A 23,821-nucleotide genomic window follows, 5' to 3' on the forward strand; every position below is an offset into this window, starting at 1 on the left:
AAAAGGTTAAGAACTGGGATTTCGAAGGTGGCCACGGGAGGTCACTGTAGCTCCTTTAGAAACCTAAATCGTGGTGTATCTCTTTGGCAAGTATAAATGGGACTTAAGGATTTCTGAAGAACTAACACTTCAGGATTTCTGACGTGTGCATTTCAATAGTGTATGGATGCCAGCTTTAAAAAGTCTGTAGTGTTCCTAATTTATATCATCAAGATAAGTAATTTTGTGCTTACAGTATGTAAAAAGTGATTCATATTTAATTGTTCTTCATTGTTTTCTTTGAGTAACTGAGTTTTGCAGAAACGTTTGTACAAAAACTGGCTTCAGTGTGTTTTAAACTAATTTTTATACTGTAAAGCTGTTCCTTCTAAGGGAAAAGTATATGACACTTGTATGCTGTATATCTTTCCTGGACTTGCTATATTGTAACCAAATACAGGGTCTCAAAGCCATACTGCTGAGGTCATTTGTGGTTTTGTTTTGGTTATTGGTAGGTTAGAAATTGATTCAGTTCCAAAGTACTGCAATACTAGCTCTTGATCTAACTAGGGGAGCCGCTGATTCCGGTTACTGAAGTCATATAAACACTTGTTTGTGAATGTAGCTTGTGGAATTTTAAGCATTTGAGTAGGAAGTTCTTATTCATAAAGTACTGATGGCATAGGAGAAATCCATGTTATGTATTTTTTATTTTTTCTTCCCACTATCAGTGCCTTAAACAGTAGACATTTTACTGATACAGGGCTGTGTTCTCTGGCACCGTGGATGTATTGTTGATTATGTTTACTGTTTAGAACTGTGAGAGCTGAAAACGGAATAAAGGCATTCTTGTCTAACCTGTTGTGCCCTCTTCCTCTTTGCAAAAAGAAGAGTATCACAGAATCACAGAGCTGTAGGGGTTGGAAGGGACCTCCAGAGATCATGGAGTCCAACCCCCTGCCAAAGCAGCTCCCTAGCCCAGGTTGCACAGGTAGGCGTCCAGGCGGGTCTGGAACGTCTCCAGAGAAGGAGACTCCACCACCTCTCTGTGCAGCTGTGCCACTGCTCCGTCACTGCACTGGGAAGGAGTTCCCATGCACATTTGTGCAGAACTTCCTCTGCTTCAGTTTGTGGCCATTTCCACTCAGGCACCTGTGTCATAAATCTATCAGCTGAATGATATTCTATGGACAGTCGTATTAAAAGGGCGAGCAAAATTTCAATGTCTTTTTTTTTAATTTTCATATTCTGACCTTACACAATTCCCCTCGAGGTTAATCTTCATCCCTGTTTTTGTGCAAATGTAAAATGCATTTCTACTCGAGTCCTTTTGAAATTGGGAATCTTAATGATATCACAAAGTTCTCTCCATAGTTATGCTGCTATTGTGTTCTCCGAATGTCTTCTCACACGGTCCAATCAACTCCAACCCCAAACTGATGATATTTCTTATCTTCTTGTGCCCTGTGGAGGACAAATAGATCAGCCAAAGCTGATTATCTTTTCACTTGTTTGCTTCTGTGTTAAAGATTGGGAGCCACCAATTCATTCATTGCTTAGTTACATAAACTTTTTCATCCAATGTGATTTGCAATAGCAAGTCTTACAACTTCATTTTTCCTGTTGCCATTTGCTCTGAGCTTTGTTGCAAGAATCCCAGAGGCACAAAAATTCTGACTGTGCTCTTTATAGTTTTGAAGGCAATGAAGCAGTAATTTGCTGAGTATGCAGTCCCCAACACTCCTAATTTTTGAGAGGTAACTGATAACACGCAACCCAGACAGCATTACGATGAAAGTGACATTTTATTCCAAGAACTAAATGCAAAACCTTTTCTTTCTCAAGCACAGGAACCCAGAGAGTTTCTGAAAACAAAGTGTGAAGCCTTCTATATTAAGTTTAGTTTTAGAAGACTCAACCGGACTGTTATTATTGGAAACCTAAAGATAAAATTGTGCTGTAATGAGCCTGAATAGTAATGCTGTTTTACAGGAAAAAGAAGAGGATTGTTAAGTGTTGTAATGTCAGAGAAAAAGGAGGGAAATGAAATTCACAAACTGCTTTTATAGCAGTCAAATTAAATTGGGAACACAGAGTTGATTACATCAAGTTCTAGAACTGGTGTGAGAAGGAAACAACTTGTGATCATTATTAACTGTTGGACTTCGATGTGTTTATAACTTCAAAAAATTAACATGCGCTGCGAATCCAGTGTCTCATAGCATTGCAGATTGCTTGAGGTTGGAACATCTGATCCAAGCACCCAGCTCCATGAGGGGCAGCAGAGCACGAGGGAAGCCCACCCGAGCGAAGCCCTGTGCCCAGGGCCATGTCCAGGTGGCTTTGTAAGATCTCCAACGAGGAGACTGCACTGCCTCTGGGCTTCCTGTGCCAGTGCTCCTTCACCTGCACAGCACAGCAGTGCTCCAGGTGTTCAGATGGAACCTCCTGTGTTGTAGTTTGTGTTCACGGCCTCCAGTCCCAGCCCCGGTGGAAAAGAGCCTGGCCCCACACTCATTGCACCTCTCCCTTCAAGTATTTGTGGATATTGATGGGATTACTCCTTTGAGCCTTTTGTTCTCCAGGCTGAATGGCCCCAGACTTCTATCTTACAAATGCTAGCTTTGGACTTCACACTTAATAAACAGTGAAGTACATTTCTAACACAACAAAACGTGGGCAGTCATCCCATTATCGCCAAGTTACTGTCTTCTTGTGAGGAACTCTGTGAGGTTTCTGAAGAAGATTGGAAGTCCTATCAGAGTAAGACATGACTTTTTTTTGCAGGAGCCATGGCGTGCTGCTTGTACATCTAAGTGGTGTGATTAACACTTCAACAAAAGCTCATTTTAGAAGTCTGTAATTGCCCTGCCCATCTTTCAAACCCTTATCAAGCATTTCCTGCTTTTCCAGCATCCTGGTAGCCACTGTTTGCGGGAGCCAGTGACTCCTTGACCTTCGCCAGTAATTCAGCTGCTACATTCTTAAAATCTGTTTCCTTTCTTGACTGAATGTCCTGGAATGTCACATGGGTGACAACCAGCAGGATGGAGGTTGTGGAAATGCAGGAAGTAAAGAGATATTGGGGTCAAGCTGTAAAAATCTAACAGTCTATGCAACTTTACATGCTCACATTGGTATGTGTGCTCAGATTTTAGGTCTTGTTACTACCATCAGTCTTAGCAAGCCTTTCTGAGGAGTTTGTTGCACATATCACCACTGCCACGATGGGCTGTGCAGTTACCTTAACCATGGACAGCCTCCAGCAGCAATCCATTGCTTTGTCCCCTTGTGCATAGATATACCTTCACTCTACAACCTCTGCAGAGCTCAGACTCCAAGCCGAGGTACGTCATCTCTCACCTTGACATCCACCTGCCCTGATTCAAGGTCCCAAAACAGCACAAGTTACTTTCGGTTTCATGCAACACAGCAACTGTAGCTCACGATTCCAGGGGCAGACAACATCTGCACCGTCCTTGGGAAGCACAGTTCAAGAGCCACAACACTGCTCCGTGCTCTGAAGGCAGTGTTGTGCTGCAGAGCCATCCAAGTGAATAGATCCCAACAAGTGGCACTGTGGCTGGGCTTGTTAAATTTTCTCTGCCTGTATGAGGCGCAGAGAGACACTGAATGGGCACTTTGAAAGCAGTGAGATGAGTCAGGTTCTTGTGGCCCCTTGAGATGCTTGCTTGTCAAAACTGATTTAAGTAGAAAACATCATACTTTCAGAATAAAAAGTAGCACATTCCAGAGTTTGTTCACTTTTTGTTTCTGAAGATAGTGAGCAACAATGCCAAGGTTAACAGGGAGGTGTAAGAACATGGAGCGCTTTTTGTTCAACAGAACATTTAAGAGCCTGCAAGTATGGACTAGATGATCTCTAGAGGTCTCATCCAACCTCTACAATTCTGTGATTTTACAATTCTGTATCCATCTGAAAAGGCACAGGAGAGGCCAAGGTCTGTCTAATAATGAGTGATACAGAGAAGGTGAGCAAGGAAGGTTTTTTCTCTCTCTCATACCAAAGGTCTTGAAAGGTGTACAACAAACTTGTCAGGGAAGTTTCAAAACAGGCAAGTTCTCTTTCCAGAGCAGAAAACTAGCCTGCAACACCTGACAGCACAGGCTTTGCACAGACTGAAAACTATGAACAGATTTGAAAAGGAACTGTACAAAATCCCAAGTAGGTCCACAAATGGCCTAGGAATACAGTGGTTTCAAACCAAGGCTCTGAGTTTGGATACGTACACAGGGCTGAACAGACCTTTGTCTTCTCTGTGATGCTGTGTAATGCCTGTTTGCACAAAGTTCAGTTTGAAGAGAGTGTCAGTGTATCTCATGGCTGTACAAGGAAGGATCCATCTCTGAGTTGAAGAGTCAACACAGAGCATTGGACAACTTTCAGTATTCCTCTGCCATGTCAGTGCTTGGGGGGGCCAGACAAGAAAATTGTTGTCATGGTTTGGCTAAATTGCCACTCATACATTCCAATTTAATTGCTAATTTACCACCATGTGCCAAAGAAAAAGACCCTAAAGCTCAGGCTCTGCAGGACAGCCATGCTTTCTTTGGTCAGTGTAGTTTTAGGATCCCAGGGAAACTGAGCTGCTTTTCATGCCAGGAAGTGAGCAAGCTTTGGAGCTGATGTGTCAATAGCATGGGACCAACCTGTCAGTAGGCTCTTCAACAGGAGGACTGATCACTCAGGGAGAGAGTCTCAGCCACTTCTAAACCCTGCACTACAAACAGGAGTCATGGTCTGATCTAGGGATCATACTTGAAGACAAAATGCTTGAGGTCTATCTGCTCCGAAGTCTAACTAGAAATGCCAAATATTCCGCTGCAGGACAGAGATAAATCCGTTCTTTGAAATCCTGTGTTTGATAGAAATAACTCATGCCTCCCTCTCATTTGGCTTACTTCCATTTTCCTCAGACAAGGCGTCACAGCTCAGCAAGCCTACATGCAACCCAAACTGTGTGTTCAGCAGCTCCCCTGATGTAGCAGGGAGAAACTCAAGGTGCATGGCCTTTGGTCTGGGCACTGGTGCCACTGGCAGATCCATCCTGAGCCTCTTGAGTGTGACAAATTTACTATAAATGTCAGCTCAACCAGTTCTTCTATGTGAATAAATCTGAGTTTGGGGGATCAAGGCCAACAGAATTATGTAAATGAAAATCTACATGAAATAAGCAGTGTCAGTCACCAAGTCTTGAAACTTGATGTTTTGAAACCCATTAATGGTAATTCCAACTATATATGGCTTTTGTAAAGGATATTTTCACGGGCTAAAAATAGAAAGGTATCCCTGTTGGTTCATTGTTGAGATGCAAAGCCAAGGTGAACAGTTTGCTTTCTGAAATGAAGAAGGAAGATGGATGGAAGCTGCAGCATCAGCTGGGAGAAAAGCGGGGCTACCTGACAGCTTATCTCACATGATGAATGGGAGGCTGTCAGCTACAGTGAGCACTGTATCTAACTTGTGGCCTATGGAAAAATAAAAGCAGGATCTGAGGCTGGCTTTGCTTGGAGGAGACAGTGGGTTGGGCTCCAACACACACACACACACACACACACACACACACACCCCTAAGCTCAGAGTCATTCTCAGGGTTTGTATTTGGGATAAAAATAGAGACATACTTCTTTGCTCAATTCTCCCAAGTCTGGGCAATGAAGCCTGTGCCCAGATGGAAATTTCTGTGGATGTCAGATTTGGACAGCAGGACTTCACTCTTAGTGGGATGATGGAAATGAGCAACCAGAACCACTTCAGGATACGCACTTGGACCCTCCTTTGCTTGCAGTCATTGGATTAAAGGCTCTTTTATCACATAATGGAAAGCAGAATGTGTATGGACTGGTGCTTTTAGAGTCCTCTTTGTCTCCAAATATCACTCAAGCTCACACCTGTTTTATCCACCTGAGACAGCCTTCCATGTGAATGAAGTGGATTTCAGAACAGTTACTTTGGTTTCCTGCTTGCTTCAATTATCTGAACAAGAGCAGGGATTTATTCTAAAGTTCTATATTCAGAAAAAATTCCCTTCTTTTACCTTATTTCCTTACCTTAGTTTAGAGACCTCTTCAAAGAAAAATAAAACTGAAAATATATTAAACTTCTGGTTTAATATATTTAGTTTAGTTAGAATGGCACCTAAGGGAAAATGTTTCTTTTGAAAAATCAGTGCTCTTTTGTGGAGAATTCCCGTTTTGCACAGTTTCAAATTGGTTAACAGTGTTTTGTGCACTGCTGTGTTTGCTTTCAGTTTGCAGGCTCATAGGATCCTGTCTTGTTTTGCTTTTCTTTTTTCTTATGGGTCAGGATCTTGACCTCAGTGCCCATCCAGGACATGCAACCAAAATACGTAGTAGCTTTCAGAGAGCAGCTAGTCAAAATGCAAATGACCTGAACACCTTGGCTGTGCAAAACTGATCAACTTTGAGCCTGTGTCTTTCTAAAACAGCACCCAGAAATCTCTCCTTAGCAGCATTCAGTGGGATTGTGTCATTGACACTTCTGGAGCTTTGTGCAGTGCTCTCCTGCTCTTTTCTGTCTCCCCACTGCTTGTGTCCTCATTGTAACTGCACTCTTGAGGGAAGCCCTGTGCCTCAGTGAATCAATATTGTGTAGGACCTGGTGCTGGAGAGGCAGATTTCATTATCAACAGCCATCGCTTGCAATGCATTTTTCCCAAACATGTCCAAATGCATCACTGCCTGGTGACTAGGACTCAGTGTGGGCATTAGCATCTTCCCCAGACACTCAGAAAATCGAGCTGACCCAGCTATTACTACCTCAGTGCAAGCCTCTCAGTGGCAAAATTCCCAAGGCTGTTCCAAGCAGACAGAAGAAAGAGGAAGAACAGCTTTGTATCACAAGATGTTGAAGTCCTTGGCCTGCATCAACACGCTGCTGAACTGTAGCACATTCCTTTGGACTAATTGGGTCCTAGGGTTACATCCACATGGGCTTTGTTGCAGGACACGCTGCATTTGATTTGTGACTGTTGCTCTTTGCACACAGTCACAGCAACAGCTGCTTTTAAATAACACTTACTAGCTTTTTTGCTTTATCTGTTTCTTTTGAAGATATGCATCTCTCTTAAATTGATTTGTAGAGGTATTCAGAACAGAGCTTGACTCTGTTCCTGCTAGAGGAAAGGAACCTGAAGCTGTTTAGGACACACATGCTGTCCTCCATCTGAACCAGAGCAAGGATGCAGAGTCAGTAGCCTGACCCAGACTTCTACTCTTACATTTTTTTATTTTTCCATTCCATAAATCTATGGGATCACTTCTTGCTGAGCTCTTTTAACAGATATGAGAGCTACAAGGCTTTTGACCACAGGTACAAATTCTGAAAGGAAATTTATCCACGGAGAAATGGAATCATCAGTAGATACTTTAAAACAGGAGTTTAAATGCAAGAAAATCTCTAACAAACAAATATCTTCCATTTTCTTCAGGACAGAGCAGTCCCAGGACTGCTTTAAGGGGAATTGCTCTGTGACAATGTAACATAGAACAGCGTTGGTTAGCAATCTTGTTAATCTTGTGTAGGCTCATTTGTTCAAGAGAGCTGTGACCATCCACTTCTGGAGACCTCGGAATGTCACCCAGCACAGTTCTCTCCTCAGCACAGCTACTGCAGCAGAGCAGGCTCCCTGCTTCTTTTCTTAAACATTTCATATTGCAGTTAATGGATTTGAGATCCATTAACAACAAGAGAAGTTTAAGAATCCTTGCCTTCCCTCCACCTTCACCCCTCTCTTTCCTCTTAAAATAGCTAATTGTACTTAGCAACGTTTTGTGTGGAGATTTTAAAACATATCACAGCAACAAGATGAATTATCCCACCAACCCTTCTGCACCATTAGCTGAGAGGAGAAGCTGGCTCATCCCCTCTCCTGTACTCTGTAAAGAGTCAGGAAATTTGAAATAGAACATTGCCAAGGGACTGTTTATAATCTGCTGGGTCAATGTTTTCCTTTTGTCCAACAGAATTTCTTGATTGTGTGGAACTATGTCGAACCCTTCAGTTGAGTTACCCTTGAGTTGAGTCAAATGGTTTCCTGGTGTGTGCCCTGTGTGAGCCCTGAGTGTGACAGCTCTTCTGAAGCCCTGCAGTGACACACAGGTTTGGAAGCTGACCCCTCATTTCTATGCATAGAGCAGAACCAACATGATCCTGTATCCTGCTCTTATTAATTACTTCTATCCCCCAACCAAGTTCCCTGCCATTTAATTTGGATAGGGGCAGCTCAGCTGGTGGCCCAGCCCACCCTCACCACCAGCAGGAAGGTACACTGAGGGGCTGACCAGGGAGCCACTGCCTTACTCCAGGGGCACAGGACTGTGCATTCCAAATCATTATAGCCTATGATATGATAAAGCTACAATAGAACAGAGGAAACCAGAAGAGTGGGGGGAGTTCATTTTTGTTGCTGAGATTTAAAGGAGTATTTTTTCACACTGCTTCAGGTTAAAAAATATCTTCATGGGCACATTTTCCCACATGCACAGCCACCTCCCAGAGTTGTCTGCAGCATGAGGTGAAGAACTGCAAGCAGCTGAGAGCTGTGGCGAGGTGCCTGGTATGTAGAGGAGTGCTGCTGCCCCAGCACATCAGCAGTGGGCACTGACATACTAAGATGTCTCCTCTGAGCGAGGAATACCCTGACTGATGCTGTGGGTCATTGAGAGTGTTGCTCTGTTCTTTTCCATTTGGAAAACTCTGCTTCTTTATCTTCACATAGAACTGCTATATTCTGACACAAAGTGCAGTTAGACTGGAAAATGGATGGAAGTGGCCCAATCTGTCTGACTACTCAGATTCTGTTTGTATGTGCTAAAAAGGTTAAAATATCAAATTGAAATGTCAATCCTGTTGAAAATGTGCAGATGTTCATGTGAAGTTTTACCACCTTTAACACCTTTTGATTTCTTCCAAAGCACAGCAGAATGCAGTAACCTTGGAAAATGAATAAAAAATTATACATAAGGATTTCCTTTCCCTAAGGAATCCTCAGAATGTAATGTCCAATGTCCCATAATTAACGTGTGCAAAATCCAATTACTTCCTGAGCTGAGAACTGCTCACTCCTGGAGAGAAAGGAGAGAGTGGGGGACAATTTGAGAGGGAGAATGATGAATAGAGTAAAACTACCTCAAATACTCCTTTGTGAAGAAACAAACAAACAAACAACAAATTTAAAAAAAGAATCTGTGAAGCTATGCAGCTGAACAAGACCTCTCCGTAAAAAGTAATGACTGAAGACACGGAAACTCTGAAGTACTTCATAGAATGGCTTAGATAGGATTGGAAGGGACCTTAAACCCACCCAGTTCCAGCCCCCTACTGTGGACTGGTTGCCATCCAGGCTGCCTCGGGCCTCATCCAACCTCCAGGGTTGGGGCATCCACAGCTTTTCCAGTCAGCCTGTCTGTGAGACTACCACATGGAAGTCCTCTGATACCACTGTGCAAACAAAAACATTTATATTTCTTATTTGGAGCCATGAATGCCTACTATTGCTTGAAAGTCAGCATTTTATTGGCGTTCTCTCTATAGATTTTTTTCATGAAGTCAAAATGGAAAACATCTGCATTCACTTCAGTATTAACTCTGTTTATGGTTTAAGGTTTTTATTTGTTTTGCTTTGTTATGATATTTTGTAGGTAAGCATCTGACCAAACAACGAAAAATCTATGTATATAATTACCTTTTAATTATAATGTTCAAGACCATGACCATACAATGTTGGACTGTTGCAATTGTAAAACTGCATCACAAAGTCATGTTGCCTGCTTTGTGAAAGTGAAATAGTATTCACAGAATGAAAAAATCTCTTTGCCTCTTCTATTTAGGAACTTAACTGCAGTAGGGCAGTCTTATCTAACACAGAAAAATATCCAGTGGCAACTGGGAAGCATTCTTGGACTCTGCAAATGTCCAGAATTAGAAAAAACAGAGTGAGAAAGTGCCTGCTTCATTGTTCCTTTAAAGTTGACAAAAGTAGATGACTCACAGGTCTGGAGTCCCTCATACAGGTGAGAAGTGGTGGCTGTGGGCTGCAGCATGTTCCAAAGATAGAGATGAGCACTGTGTCACCATGCCATAGGTGACAATTTTGTGCCTTGAATGCTCACTTTTGCTTTCCTTATGCTGGCATGTAACACTGAAGTTAATAACCTCATTTCATTTTCAGATATTCCTGATGCAGACAGTTTGGCATCTTCAAAGCAGTCCAGCAAGCAGTGGATAATTCCCTCTTCAATTCTGCAGTGGCAAACATACATTACAAGAGCTTTGATGTTGCTGTATTTGAGACATTAGAGTCTACGAAGCAAACAGCCTTTTCAACTAGGACTTTGTTGCTTCTGTTGAAAGATGAGCCTATTTACAATAGAGAATCTATCTTCATAAGGGAAAATAAAGCTTTGTTTATTTTAGTTATGGGTCATGAAAAATGGGACTATGTAATTCGCTGTCAGAACTGGGTGATTTATGATGGCTAATTTTTTGCAACTCTGCTTGACTTTTACAGAAGCCCCTTGTCACTTCATGCATGCAGACTCCTGGGGAGAGAACCCTCTTTGAAGCCATGACAGCAAGACAGCTTTTGTGATTTGTTCACTTATCATGCTTTCTGCCAGTCTAGCAGAAGCAAGTGAAAATCTTTTTCCAAATAAACTACCTTAAGTCTTAGGGTGATTATTTTTTCTCCTTATTGAGAGTTATGAAAACAATCCAAAGTTACCAGCTAATATGATTAGAGTAACAGAATATGACTTTAACTGCAACTATGCAAAAAGAAAACACAGAGATACATGAAGTGGGTTTATTCTCTCATTTTATTTACTAATTGAAAAGGAAATATTTTATAGACAAATCAGGCTACACGCTCACACACACAAAAATACAATACCTGCTACCTATGCCAACAAAATGTAATTCAGCCTGTCATTCTTACACCTGTTTTTCTGAAAGGATTCCTCTTTGTACATGCTATTCATGTGCTATTTTAAATCCTAAGATAAACAGAGTCCTCAATTTTCCATTCTTTGTAATAATAATCCTAAACACAGATTAAAATGTTCCTAATAAACATGCATTTATTATGCAGCATGTCTTAGTACAAAACTACTAGAAACTAATTACAAAACACAAACATTTGGAATGAAAATCCTTGTAACAATTCAATAATCTGCAGTAATTGTTCCTCTCTTCTCTTTCCTGAACTCAAGGTATGCTTGCTCCCACAGTACCTCATTTCTTATATGTGTTTTTGTAAGGGCTTTTCCTCATTCTGTAAGTGAATTCCCTTTCAAACAGGCAGTGGCTCTGAGGTGACTACTGACTGACTGTGGCCATTAATTTTTTTTCTTATACATGTTTTTTTCAATTCTGCCTTTTCTCTGATGACTGAGTTCCTAATGGGGTAAAAGCAGTAATGCTTGGGAGAATCACCAGTCTAACATTTGCTTCTATCAGCATGAAACTGTCTGCCAGGACCAGTACCTACCAAGAGTTCTCCATGGCCTGGCTACGGGCTGGTCCTTATCACAGACCCAAATATACCTCTGATAGACAGCCGTGTGAGCTGCACAATCACTGTTCATCATGCTAAACAAACTTGCAGATGCACTCTCCATCTTGTTCCCTGAAACTCCTGGATCTCCTATGTAAAATGTACCCATCTTGTTTGACACATACAGACACATACATCAAGAGACAACTTGCAGAGCTGGAGTGGTGCAGGTAAGTGACTTCTGTCTCTGTCACGATGTTAAGAACACCCCTAGAGCAGGGAAAGGATGGAGCTACTCCAGGTGCAAAAGTGTGAGCACATAACTGGTGATGAAGGGACATCCACCAGATCATAAAATTGTAGAATCACAAAGGTTGGAAAAGACCTACAAGATCATCCAGTCCAACTGTCCACCTGTCACCAATCATTCTCACTAAACCATGTTCCTCAACACAATGTCTAAGCTCTCCTTGAATACCTCCAGAGTTGATGACTACACCACCTCCTTGGGCAGTCCATTCCAATTCATGACCACTCTTTTGGCGAAGTATTTCCTAACATCAAGTCTGAATCTCCCCTGATGCAACTTAAAGCCGTTCCCTCTTCTCCTTTCACTAGTTACAAGAGAGAAGAGGCTGACCCACACCTCATCACAACCTCCCTTCAGGCAGTTGTAGAGAGCAATAAGTTCTTTCCTGAGCCCCTTCTTCTCCAGACTGAACAATCTCAGCTCCATCAGCAGTTCCCCATAAGCCCTGTGCTCTAGATCCCTCACCAGCTTCATTGCCCTTCTCTGGACATGCTCCAGGGCCTCAATGTGTTTCTTGCAGTGAGGGGCCCAAAACTGAACACAGTATTTGGGATGCAGCCTCACCAGTGCTGAGTACAGGGGAACAACTACTTCCCTGCTCCTGCTGGCAAAGGTCCATGAATCTGCCTTGATCCTACTGGAGATGCTGGGAACATTGCTACAGATGCAGGGTTATTCTCTGGAGTAGAGGCTGACACGCCTCATATACCCCAGCAGAGAAGCACATCCCAACTTGCTACCATGGGATATACTGAACACACAGCACTGTGCAATTACAGATGTTTTCCTTCATGCAAAACGCAACTGCAGCATGTTCTGTTCCTGCTCTGTGTCCTTTAGGGCTGGATGGTAGCACAGCTTTTCATGGTGATTCACAACCCATGGAGTGGTGATGTAACTGAAATAATGCAAACGGTTGTTTCTTTCACAGTGAGGGTGGTGAGGCACTGGCACAGGTTGCCCAGGGGACGTATTAGATGCCCCACCCGTGGAGACACTCAAGGTCAGGCTGGATGGGGCTCTGAGCACCTTTAGATGCCCCACCCGTGGAGACACTCAAGGTCAGGCTGGATGGGGCTCTGAGCACCTGATGGAGCTGTAGGTGTCCCTGCTCATTGCAGTGGGGTTGGACTAGATGACCTTTAAGAGTCCATGATTCTATGATTCTATGAAACACAAGACTCTTGGCTGAAGAAAATCTGAAAAGAAGCACAGATGAGAGGTTTTGGTTTGGACGGTGCTTTCTTACGAGAGTGGATATTTTTCTAGCTGTAGTTGCCATAGATGTTCTCTGCTATGTGAACATACCAAAAAATACGAGCACAGTTTGACAAAAATAAAGAGAACTATTTTTTTAAATAGTTTTCTTTATGCTTCAGAAAAGCAGATAACCCCTATTTAGCAATGTCACAAGATAGCTGAAGTTTTGATTACATTTGCTTAGATATTTAGTCTTGGGCACTGCATTCAGACTAAGTATTGCCTTTCATCTCTTTTTACTGGGTAGCAGCCTGCTGCTGCTCCTCTTTGATTTACACAGTCATCAAATGCCACAAGATGCTCAGTGATGTAAGCAGCTGTGCCCACACAGCTCCGCCACAAATAGTTCCAATGGTTATTGTCACCCAGTGGCCACATCCTCCAGCACTGAAGGCATCAGAACTGATTGTACAAGCACTGCAGGCAGCTGCAGAGCAAAATAGCTGTAAATTAACTTAAACCACCTTCATCTTTAGAGGTCAGGAAGCACTGATAAGGTGAAAAACTGCCAAAAGGTGAGCTAAATTATACTTTGATTAACCTTGCATTTTCTTTGTGTTACTACAAATTGAAAACACTTCTTGAGTCATATAAAGTAAAAGGGAAAAAAGATGTAGAGCTGCCATTCAGTAAGGGTGGGGCAGTTTGAAAACAGTCTAAACATAGTCCCTAATGAAATGCACAAGCTGGCCTTGTGTTCTGGGACAGTTTTGGGATATGACAGCAAAGTCATGACGGATGGTCAGGAGGAGGCTAAGTGGATGGATGGTCTGAGGAGCACCATTTGTTATTCATACTTGTTTTGGAGTGATTGCAGCTATTTCTTGTTTGCAAACTGCCTGTAAGGCAAAAAGGGTGACTGCCAGGTGTGCCCTGCCCTCGGACAGACTCAGTGCAGGGTATGCAGGCACCAGTACCTGCAATGCACAGTTCCTCTTGGAGCCTACTGCTGTCCCAGGGGATGCACTGGCACCAAGACACAGCCTGGGGAGTGTATGGCAACCATGATACCATAGAGAAGAATTTGCCACTAGTGAACAAAACAACGAAGAGAAAATGAGGGCAGCTGTTGAATCTGCTTTCTAGTTCAGCACAGGGACACAAACCAACAACAAATGCCTTTTTTGCTATTAATGGAGTTCCACTCCATAAGCTTTCACAATTAAATTGCAAAATCATCAAGTATGAGATTATTTAGATAACACCCTTGCTGAGGGACACCATTCATTTACTGAGCAGTGGAAGCCCATCTTTCTGCACTCTTCAGGCTCTTCTCATGCCAGTGTATGAGTGAAAGCAGGTTTTTCCAGCTGGATCCCCAGCCCAGAATGCTGGATGCAGGATGCAGGTAGGAAACATATCCACGTGATACAAATCCAGTCTGTGATATCACAAGTGTGCGCATCCCTTCTCTGTGCATAACAAGCATATCTCTTCAAGCTCTCCCTAGTAACATGCAACCTGAGCAGAAACCCTCCTCCACCCCTCCTCAGGCCTGACTTCAGCATATCTACTCCCATGAGTAACACTTGTTAACAGCAGAGCATTCCCATTCCAGAGGGAACAGATGGTTGGAGCTTTTAAGTAACTATGAACTAAAGGTCTGTTTGTGACAATGTGTGACCTTGATTCCTAACGTAGTTTGTGTTCTAATTACATTTTTCATTTTCAACCCTGTGTTTTTTCAGCTTCAATTGCAATTTGGTTCTAGAGTCAATGTTAAAATGTTGTCTTGTCAGCAGCTCGGCTGGACTCAGGGATCCCAGTTCCCTGTGGTTGTCATGGAGGAGCACTGTGCTGCCAATTTATGACCATATATTGCAGAGAGACCTAGGTTGCCATAGTAATGGTTTGACTGACCCTGTTGTGACAAGTAAGAAAATAAGAATAATAGCAAAATCCATTTGACTGCAAGAAATTAATTACTAGATAGAGATGTAGGCTGGAAATATAGCTCATTATGTCCTTTCTCCTTCTTTCTTCTCAGTTTTTATGAGCAGTGAGCATGCCTGCAGCTTAACTCCAGCTGCCATGGGACCTCTCCCTCTATTTGTAGGGAGAGAATTATTGATTCCAGGATCAGAGAAGATTGATCACTTCTGAGTCAATGTGTAGGGCTTGAGAACCAAAGTTCAAGGAGAGTTCAGGCAACATGTGATCTCATTCTTTAATTACTAGCAAAAAACAATACTTGCTTGTATTTTTTGCTTTACTTTTATTCTTTGCTACAAAGTTTGATTTCAGCCACTTCGCTCCCACTGGAGTCATATTTAGTCTTCTATGTTGGCTGATATGCATATAGATAGACATACACATCTATAGATAAATATATATATTGATGTTTATGCATGCATAAATATATTTAGATACGTGTGTGTCTACTTTCCCCATAAATAAAGGCAATTAAAAATGTGCTTAGCTGTTTGAACAAACAAGAGATAAAAGAAATGGCTTCAGCCACTGCTTGTCTGCGAGTTTCTCTTTTTCTCCCAGTTTTACAGATCTGCAGTTTTTATCGACATTAGGGCAGCCCATTTTCTCCCTTTCCATTAATCCTGCTTGGTGTGCACTGCTGTACCATGAGCAGTGCACAGGGCACACTGTCAGCCTGCACACTGCTCCTCCACAGCAAAGGTTTGGGCTATGCCCATTCCTCATCTCTGTGCATGCCTGTCTGCAAAAATAAAAGATTGAACACTATATTTCAATTTTTTACCAGCATTTGATAGGGTTGTTCACAAGGCTTTGAATATTACATGCAATCAAGGTGCTTTTTCAAAAATAAATATCAAAATTTCAGTAATAAGTACTCCCAAAATCTTGTTTAAATGCAGAGAAAACCTTGTGGCTGAATATCCTTCTGTACTGGCAATTCTACTTTTGATATCAGTATAACAGAGGAAGCTCACAAGATAAAATGGAACCTTTAGGAAAGCATAACAATAAGTGGAAGACTGTCAGCAAGTATTCTAAGTGTGTCTGCTTGCAGATTACATGTGAGTAACACTGATTTTGAGGCTTTTCTCCAGCACAATCTACTCTCCTACTGCCAAACAGATCAGCACAGTGACTTAAAAAGTTCTAGTAGAAATATACTCATCAGAAAAATGACATTTTGATCCAGTGAAAGGCCTTCTACTGAAGCAAATTGAGGTAAACCTGGAAAATGTTGAAGAAAAAATTAAACTGCCTTGCTTTACTTCAAAATGTAATAAAAGTTTTTGTCATTAATTTGTTAATTTATCTGTTTATAATATATGCTTATATACTTATATGTTAAGAAAATTGTGTTTAATACATGATTGTATTTATCCATGTAGACTTATATGCATATATATATTATTATAAGTACATAGTATTTTTTGTTATATAAATTTAAGATGTTACTATTTTGATCCAACTTTTTTACAGTTAAAGGTTTTAGTGTTATAAAAGCAAACACCATGACCAAATGAAAACATTTTTGTATTTTCTTTCTGTGGAGACAGAAATGTCACCTTTGTGTCCAGACGTGCAAGAAAATCAGCTTAAATCAGCCATGAGGAAAAACAGAATTATACGTGGAGGACAATGCTCTATTTCTGTTTACTTCCAATAAGCTTCCATAAGGCAATGAAGCCCGAGTCTGAATTTGTCTGCTATGCCACCTGTGCCTTCACAGATTATCCTAGTGGCTCTTAATTGCCCTGATCTTTCCATTCCTGCTGAAACTTTTGTTACCATTACTCTTGGTCATGGTACTCTCTTATAGAATCATAGAATCTTTTAAGTCAGAAGGGACTTCTAAAGGCCACCTAGCTCAACCTTCCTGCAATGAACAGGGAGGCCTACATCTCAACCAGGTGCTCATAGCCACATCCAGCCTGACACAGAGTGTCTCCAAGGATGGGGCATTCAATACCTCTCTGGGCAACCTGTGCCAGTGTCTCACCGCCGTCACCGTAAAAGATGTCTTCCTTGACTACCACCAGTTCCCCCAAGTCCTTTTTGTCAGGATTGTGCTCAATCCTTTTCTTCCCCAGCTTGCGCTGATAGCAGGGGTTGCCATGACCCAGAATGTAGGACCTTGCATTTGGCTTTGTTGAACTTCATGAAGTTCAACTAGTCTCACTGCTTGAGCCTATCTGGGACTCTCCTGATGACATCCCTCTGATGAGTTCACTGTATTCCACAGTGTGGTGTGATGCACAAACTTGCTGAGAGTGTACTTGATACCACTGTCTAAGTCACTGATGAAGATATTAAAGAGCACCTGCCCAAGTATTGTCCCCTGAGGGACACTACTCATCACTGATCTCCAACCAGACATAGAGCCACTGACCATCACTCTCTGGGTATGATCTCACAACCTCAACCACTGAACAGTCCACTCATCAAGTCTTATCTTTCCGATGAGGAGAGAAGGATGTTGTGGGGTACCATGCTAAAGGCCTCACTGAAGTCCAGTGGCTCTTTCCTTGTCCACTGCTGTTGTTACACTATCATAAAACGCAACAAGACTGGTCAGGCAAGGCTTTCCCTTGGTGAAAGCCATGAAGCCATATTGGTTATCCCATATCACTTCCCTCTCTTCCATCCACTTGAGCATATCCCATATCACTTCCCTCTCTTCAATTCACTTTAGCATAGATTCCAGGAGAATCTCCTTCACAATTCTGCTTGTCACAGAAGTGAGGCTGACAGGTTGGTAGCTCCCTCAGACATTCTTTCTACCCTTCTTAAAAATGGGAGTGACATATGCGTTTTTTTCCAGTCACCAGGGACTTCACCTAACCACTATGACTTTTCAAATATCACTGAGAGTGGCTTGGCCAATTCCCTCAAAACTCTGGGATGCATCTCATCACTACCCATAGACTTACGGATGTTTAGGCTCCTCAGGTAATCACAAACCTGATCTTTGCTTATAGTGGGAGGGATGTTACTCCCCCATTTCCCACCATATGAACCATCTGCTCAAGGGCTGTGTGTAGAGCAGTCAATCTACGTACATGGTTATTATCTACACAAATAGTTATTATTACCTTATTTGATACCGTGAGGCACTAGTCTCCACTCTATTGTTTAACTTCACCATGGCTTTTCCATTGCTTTGATATTCTCAAACACAACACCTTTTCTCCTGGCAGGTGGAGCTGTTAGGCCCTCATACAATATAGTTTCAACATAGATGAATACTACACGAAGTGTAGTGATGGGAGAGCAGAAGAATTTTATTCTTTTTAAAGAATGTATGGATTTCTTGTTTCCAATTTATTTTATTCCATTAATCATCATGAAGCCTGTGTGCAAAACTTTTGCATGAGAAATTTAAGTGATTCAGCCAGCAGATTAGACCTCAGATTTATTCATGCACAAAGCCTATAGGAGCTGAATATTGAAAAGATCTCTTGAAGAGAGAAAAAGCTTGAGGTACAATGAAGATGTTACGCTGCCTAGCTATGTTTACCTCCAGAGAAGAAAATTTCATGAGCAGCTTTATGATAACAGCACTACAATGAAGCTTTTTGTAGATCATCATGGGTAGGATTTGACAATGATACTAAATATGTTTTCTTTGAGATATAAAAATTAAATTCATTCATCTCACTTAATACAAGTAAAAGGAATTGTTATTCACCAAGATGAATAATACAGAACTTTGATTCCAGGTTCAAACTATACCAATAACACCACTGGGAGCTATTTTTGCAGTGTTTGTGCAACAATAGTGAATCTTTCATGTTTGCAGTGATGTAGAAATTTAAGATATCTCTTGCAAAACAAGAAACATTGCTGAAATAAAAGTAGTTGGCTATATCCAGTTTCAAACCTGCTGTTACACAGAACACCATGATGACTGTATTTTTGTGCTATTACTTTCAGATCAACCTATGTAGAAATTAGAGCTATTTGCACATGAACTGGACTGAAAATTGTAAAGTCCTTAGAGTTGTAAGAGACCTTTAAAGGTGATCTAGTCCAACTCCCCTGTGTGCACAGCCAAATCAAGTTGCCCAGGGCCTGATCTAGCCTCACCTTGAAGACTTGTGCTCCAGACCCTTCACAGCTTCATTGTCCTCTGGGCACACTCCAGGTCCCCAGTGTCTTTCTTGTAGTGAGGGTCCCGAAACTGAACACAGTGCTCAAGGTGTGGCCTCGATCAGTGCTGAGTACAGGGGGACAATTACTTCCCTGCTTCTACTGGCAACGCTATTCCCAATACAAGCCAGAATACTGTTGGCCTTCTTGGTCAACAGGGCACACTGCTGACTCATGTTCAATTGAGTGTCAGCCAACACTCCCTGGTCTGTTTCCGCTAATACAATCTTCCAGCCACTCTGCCTCAAGCCTGGGGTTGTTGTGGCCAAAGAGCAGGATCCGGCCCTTGGTCTTGCTGAACCTCATCCCATCGGCTTCAGCCCAGCTATCCAACCTGTCCAGATTCCTCTGTAGGATCTTTCTACCCCCAGGCAGCTAGACACTTCCAGCCAACTTGGTGTCATCTGCAAACTTACTGAGGATGCACTCAATGCCCTCATCTGGGTCATCAATAAAGATACTGAACAGGACAGGCCACAGTACCGACCCCTGGGGAACGCCACTTGTGACCAGTTGCCATCTGGATTCACTCCATTCACCACTATTCTCTGGGCCTGGCTTTCCAGACAGTTTCTTACCCAGCAAAGGGTATACCTGTCCCAGCCACAGGCTGCTAGGGGAATTCTGTGGGTGACAGAGTTGAAGGCTTTGCTGAAGTCTAGGTAGTCTACATCAACAGCCTTTCCCTCATCCACCAGGCATGCCACATAGAAGGAGATCAAGTTGGTCAAGCAGGACCTGCCCTTCATGAACCCATGCTGGCTAGGCCTGATCCCCTGATTGTCCCACACATGCTGATATATGATTCTGATATATGAATGATGCTGGATAGAAAGTGAGAAGCACAAGCAATAATCAGAACTATATAGAGTTGCGAGAAACCTCACAGAAGTAGAAGTTATTTGTTTTGCCACCTGTCACTTTCATTCCTTCAAATTATATGTGTGTAGAAACAGCTGCCAAAATAAGATTTAAGTATGTATGGGAAGTCTAAACTTGGCTGAGGTAAATAAAGTTGCTTTTTTTTGTTTATTATTGATATTGCCAGCTGGGAAATTGGCCATAATCATTTGGAACTGCTACAGATTTGTTGCAAATTATGGGAGTGAAGTGAGAGGTAATTGAACCACAGGTTCAGCTGGATTACAGAAGCGTGAAAAGCAGTTCTATCTCAATTTGTGCTACAGAGTCAGTCACCCAGGAATAACTGTCCACAACACTGGGATATACACTTTCTGTGAGGCATGATAGTAGTAGGACTAGGGTGAACAGTTTTAAAGTAAAAAAGGGGAAATTTAGATTACATATTAGGAAGAAATTCTTTATTCAGAGGGCAGTGAGGTACTGGCACAGGCTGCCCAGAGCTGTGGATCACCCTTCCCTGGAGCACTTAGGACCAAGATGGACGGGGCCCTGTGCAGCCTGATCTGGTGGGTGGCAGCCCTGCCCCAGCATGGGGTTGGAACAGGATGATTGATAAGCTCCCTTCCAACTGAAGCCATTCTGTGATTTGATCATAAAGGTTTAACTTCAGTAGAAATCACTGGAAGCTGATATTGCTTCATATCCAATTCCAAGTTCCTCAGCCACCTTTTCATTTGATGCTCATCATCTGATAATCTCTTGTCAGTGTTTTCCCACTGAGTACATCTTGATAATGCTAAGCCTGATCTTCATCACTCTTACAGAAACATCTTCAAATGTCTATTTCCAACTGTAGTGTGGATTTGCATCATTCCATATGAAAGGAGAATCAGTCTTAATTAAATCACTTCCTCAGGGTATAAGGCTGCCTTTGAATGCTTGTTACTGCATAGACTTGTATTTGAAGTTGGAGATTTAGATTCTCCCCCCCCCTTCTGCCCCAAGATTTGGATTTCTGAGTGGAGCATAGGTACTGGGTGGTGGCTGAATCTTGGCAACAACAATAATTAAATGGCAAGTCTGACTGGTGGACTCGCACCTTCTTGGTGCTCCCAGTATAATCCTTTCACAATACCTCAGCCTCCTTTCTCTCTCTATTTGCACCCATGGTCAAGTGAACACCTTTTCCAATACTGATTTCTCTGCACTCACTACCTCAGCTAAGCAGTAGTCATAGAATCATAGAATTGTAGAATGGTATGAGTTGGAAGAGACCTCAAGTATCATGAAGTTCCAAACCCCTCTGCCACAGGCAGAGTCCTCATTGAAGCCAGATCCCACCTTTCATGAAGAGAGGTGGCTCTGCCAGCAGAATCCCTGGGTCTGTGCACTATATGCTAAACAATACATTATTCTCTGTTATGTTATTAGATGAGCAGACTGCTTTGGACAGAACTTCATGAGCTAACTCCTGTAATTTAAATAGACGTTTTAAGTGGACATTTTGAACTGACATTCAAACCAAACGATTCAAAGAGATTTTTGCTGTTAAATTTTGATGTAACTACACCTACAGAAAATTAACAGCCTTTGAACTCAAAGAAAATTTATTTAATAAAATGATAATTCCTGGAAATATTCTATGATACTCAAGGATTAAATGTTTCTGAGGCTTGTAAGGAGCTGTAATGGGAAGAATGACTTTAAAGAGACTAATTGTCCCCATGAAGAGTGAATAGAAAATATAACTGAGAAATCTCAAAGACTTTGCTTGGGAAAATCTCGTTCATTTATTTTATTTTTCCTTTTCTGGAAGAATATTGTTATAATGTCATGATGTGATGAAGTTAATCATCCTCTCAATATGGATATTATTCCATTTGTTAGTCCCACAGTTTTGGTGAACTGTGTGGATATCGACAGTCAATGAAGTTTTTACTGCAGTAAAGAGTAAATTATCTTTGAAGTTTATCTCTACTTCATCTGTTTTGCCATTCCTCATTAGTGTGCATTAAGGAATGATGGTAATACTTGCTGTAACCCCACCTGTCATGAATTTATGTCATCTTATAACAGAATTACAAATTTCTACTTTTTCATCTATCTAGTAATCTATTGCAACTCCATTGTGGATACTGGTTAGCTGACTAGCAAAAAATAACAAAATAAAATAAATCTAAAATAACAACAAACCCTTTTCTCACTTTTTCCTTATCTATTTTTTTTATTTCTGCATCTGCCTTTGCTATGGAAATGTTTCATTTCTATCTGTTTGTCAGTGGTTACAGTACAACATAATTGTAATCGAAGTTAATAAATAAAATAAAATGTGATGCTACGAAAAAAATATGCAAGTGTTGTTCCCATTGCATAATGGACGCATGTGACCCTCTAGCGGGCTAGATCTGGGATGTGGAGATGTAGTAGATACAGACAGCTGGCAGCAACAGGGGAAGCCCCTGGGTCTTTGGATACATTGCATCCTGCAACTTCTAAGAAAATCTCAAAGAGAATCTACATGTATTTATGAGAGCTTAATGTGCATTCCAATTTTTCATCAGTTTGACACTGAAGTAACAAACAAATTCAGAAATCTTCCCTAATAGGAGGCTGTGTTGGATGACACCTTATGTCATTTAAGATCTTGATCTACAGTAGGTCATATGCTAAAACTATATTTAAGCATATTATACTGAGATTAGTTTTCAAGTAATAATTAGATAGGTACAGTTTTGAGAAGAATATCTTGGTATTTTCCTACATATAACTTCAGTTTGGAGCCCGTTAAAGAGGAAAAACAAAATTTTCTTACATTTTCATGTAGCTTTCAGCATCCCAGGAATGCTGGTAGCGGAGTAAATGCTTGCATAATCATATATTCTGTTTGTAATGCATTGTCAGAGTCAGATGCTTTGAATTTCCCCAAGACCACCAGAAAGATCTTCCTGTAATGTTCAAAGTCACCTGCAAAGCCTTTGTAATACTGCAGAATATTCAGCTGCTCAAAGTGCCAGCTCAAGAGGAATGAACTCATCTTCTGGTTTTTTTATTTTTTTGAGATAAAATGATTGAATTCACGGATGCAGCAGATGCATAATCTACACACAGAATCAGAGCACTGAGTTTATGAAATGGCTGCTGTCCTTCCCTGATAAAATATTGTTATTATCTCTATTTGCCAGGATATTTTTGCCATTTTGAGGTGAAAATTACTTACAGTTTTCTGACAGAATTAGATATCATTTTGGCTCTCAGTTTTTCAACATGTGAATTTGTTTTTAAAAAGGTATGGAAGATATTTATTGCCTCCTTTAACTCATCTCACTGAAATTTTTGTCAGTAAGAGAGGACCTGCTATTTGCATCATAACCCTGTCTTGTTTGCAGTTATGTCATCATTTGAGAGTGCAATTGCCCTAATTTTAATTTTGTGTGTGAGTAATATTAATATTTTTGGGACCCGAAGGTAAAAAATAAAGAATTGCATGGTTTTTGGTTTGATTACCATTACTTTGAAACATCATCTAAGCAATATCTTTCTGTTCAGAAGTAATTGTTGGAACAAGCTGCCCATGTGGTGGGCATTGTTCCTAGAGGTGCTTAAGAAAGGTGTGTTTGTGGCTCTGAAATACACAGTTAATGAGCACGATGGGGATGGGCTAACAGTTGGAGTTGGTGATCTTAAGCATCTTTCCTACCTTAATGATTCTGCAATTCTATGAATTGCCAGTACTTCCTCAAGTGTGGTGGTGTTGTAGTGCTCTGGTCACAGCCAGAAGAACTCAAAGCCA

The sequence above is a fragment of the Cyrtonyx montezumae genome, unplaced genomic scaffold, assembly GCF_038088225.1.
Source record: "Cyrtonyx montezumae isolate F1298 unplaced genomic scaffold, pur_monq_1.0 scaffold_12, whole genome shotgun sequence".
NCBI lineage: Eukaryota > Metazoa > Chordata > Aves > Galliformes > Odontophoridae > Cyrtonyx > Cyrtonyx montezumae.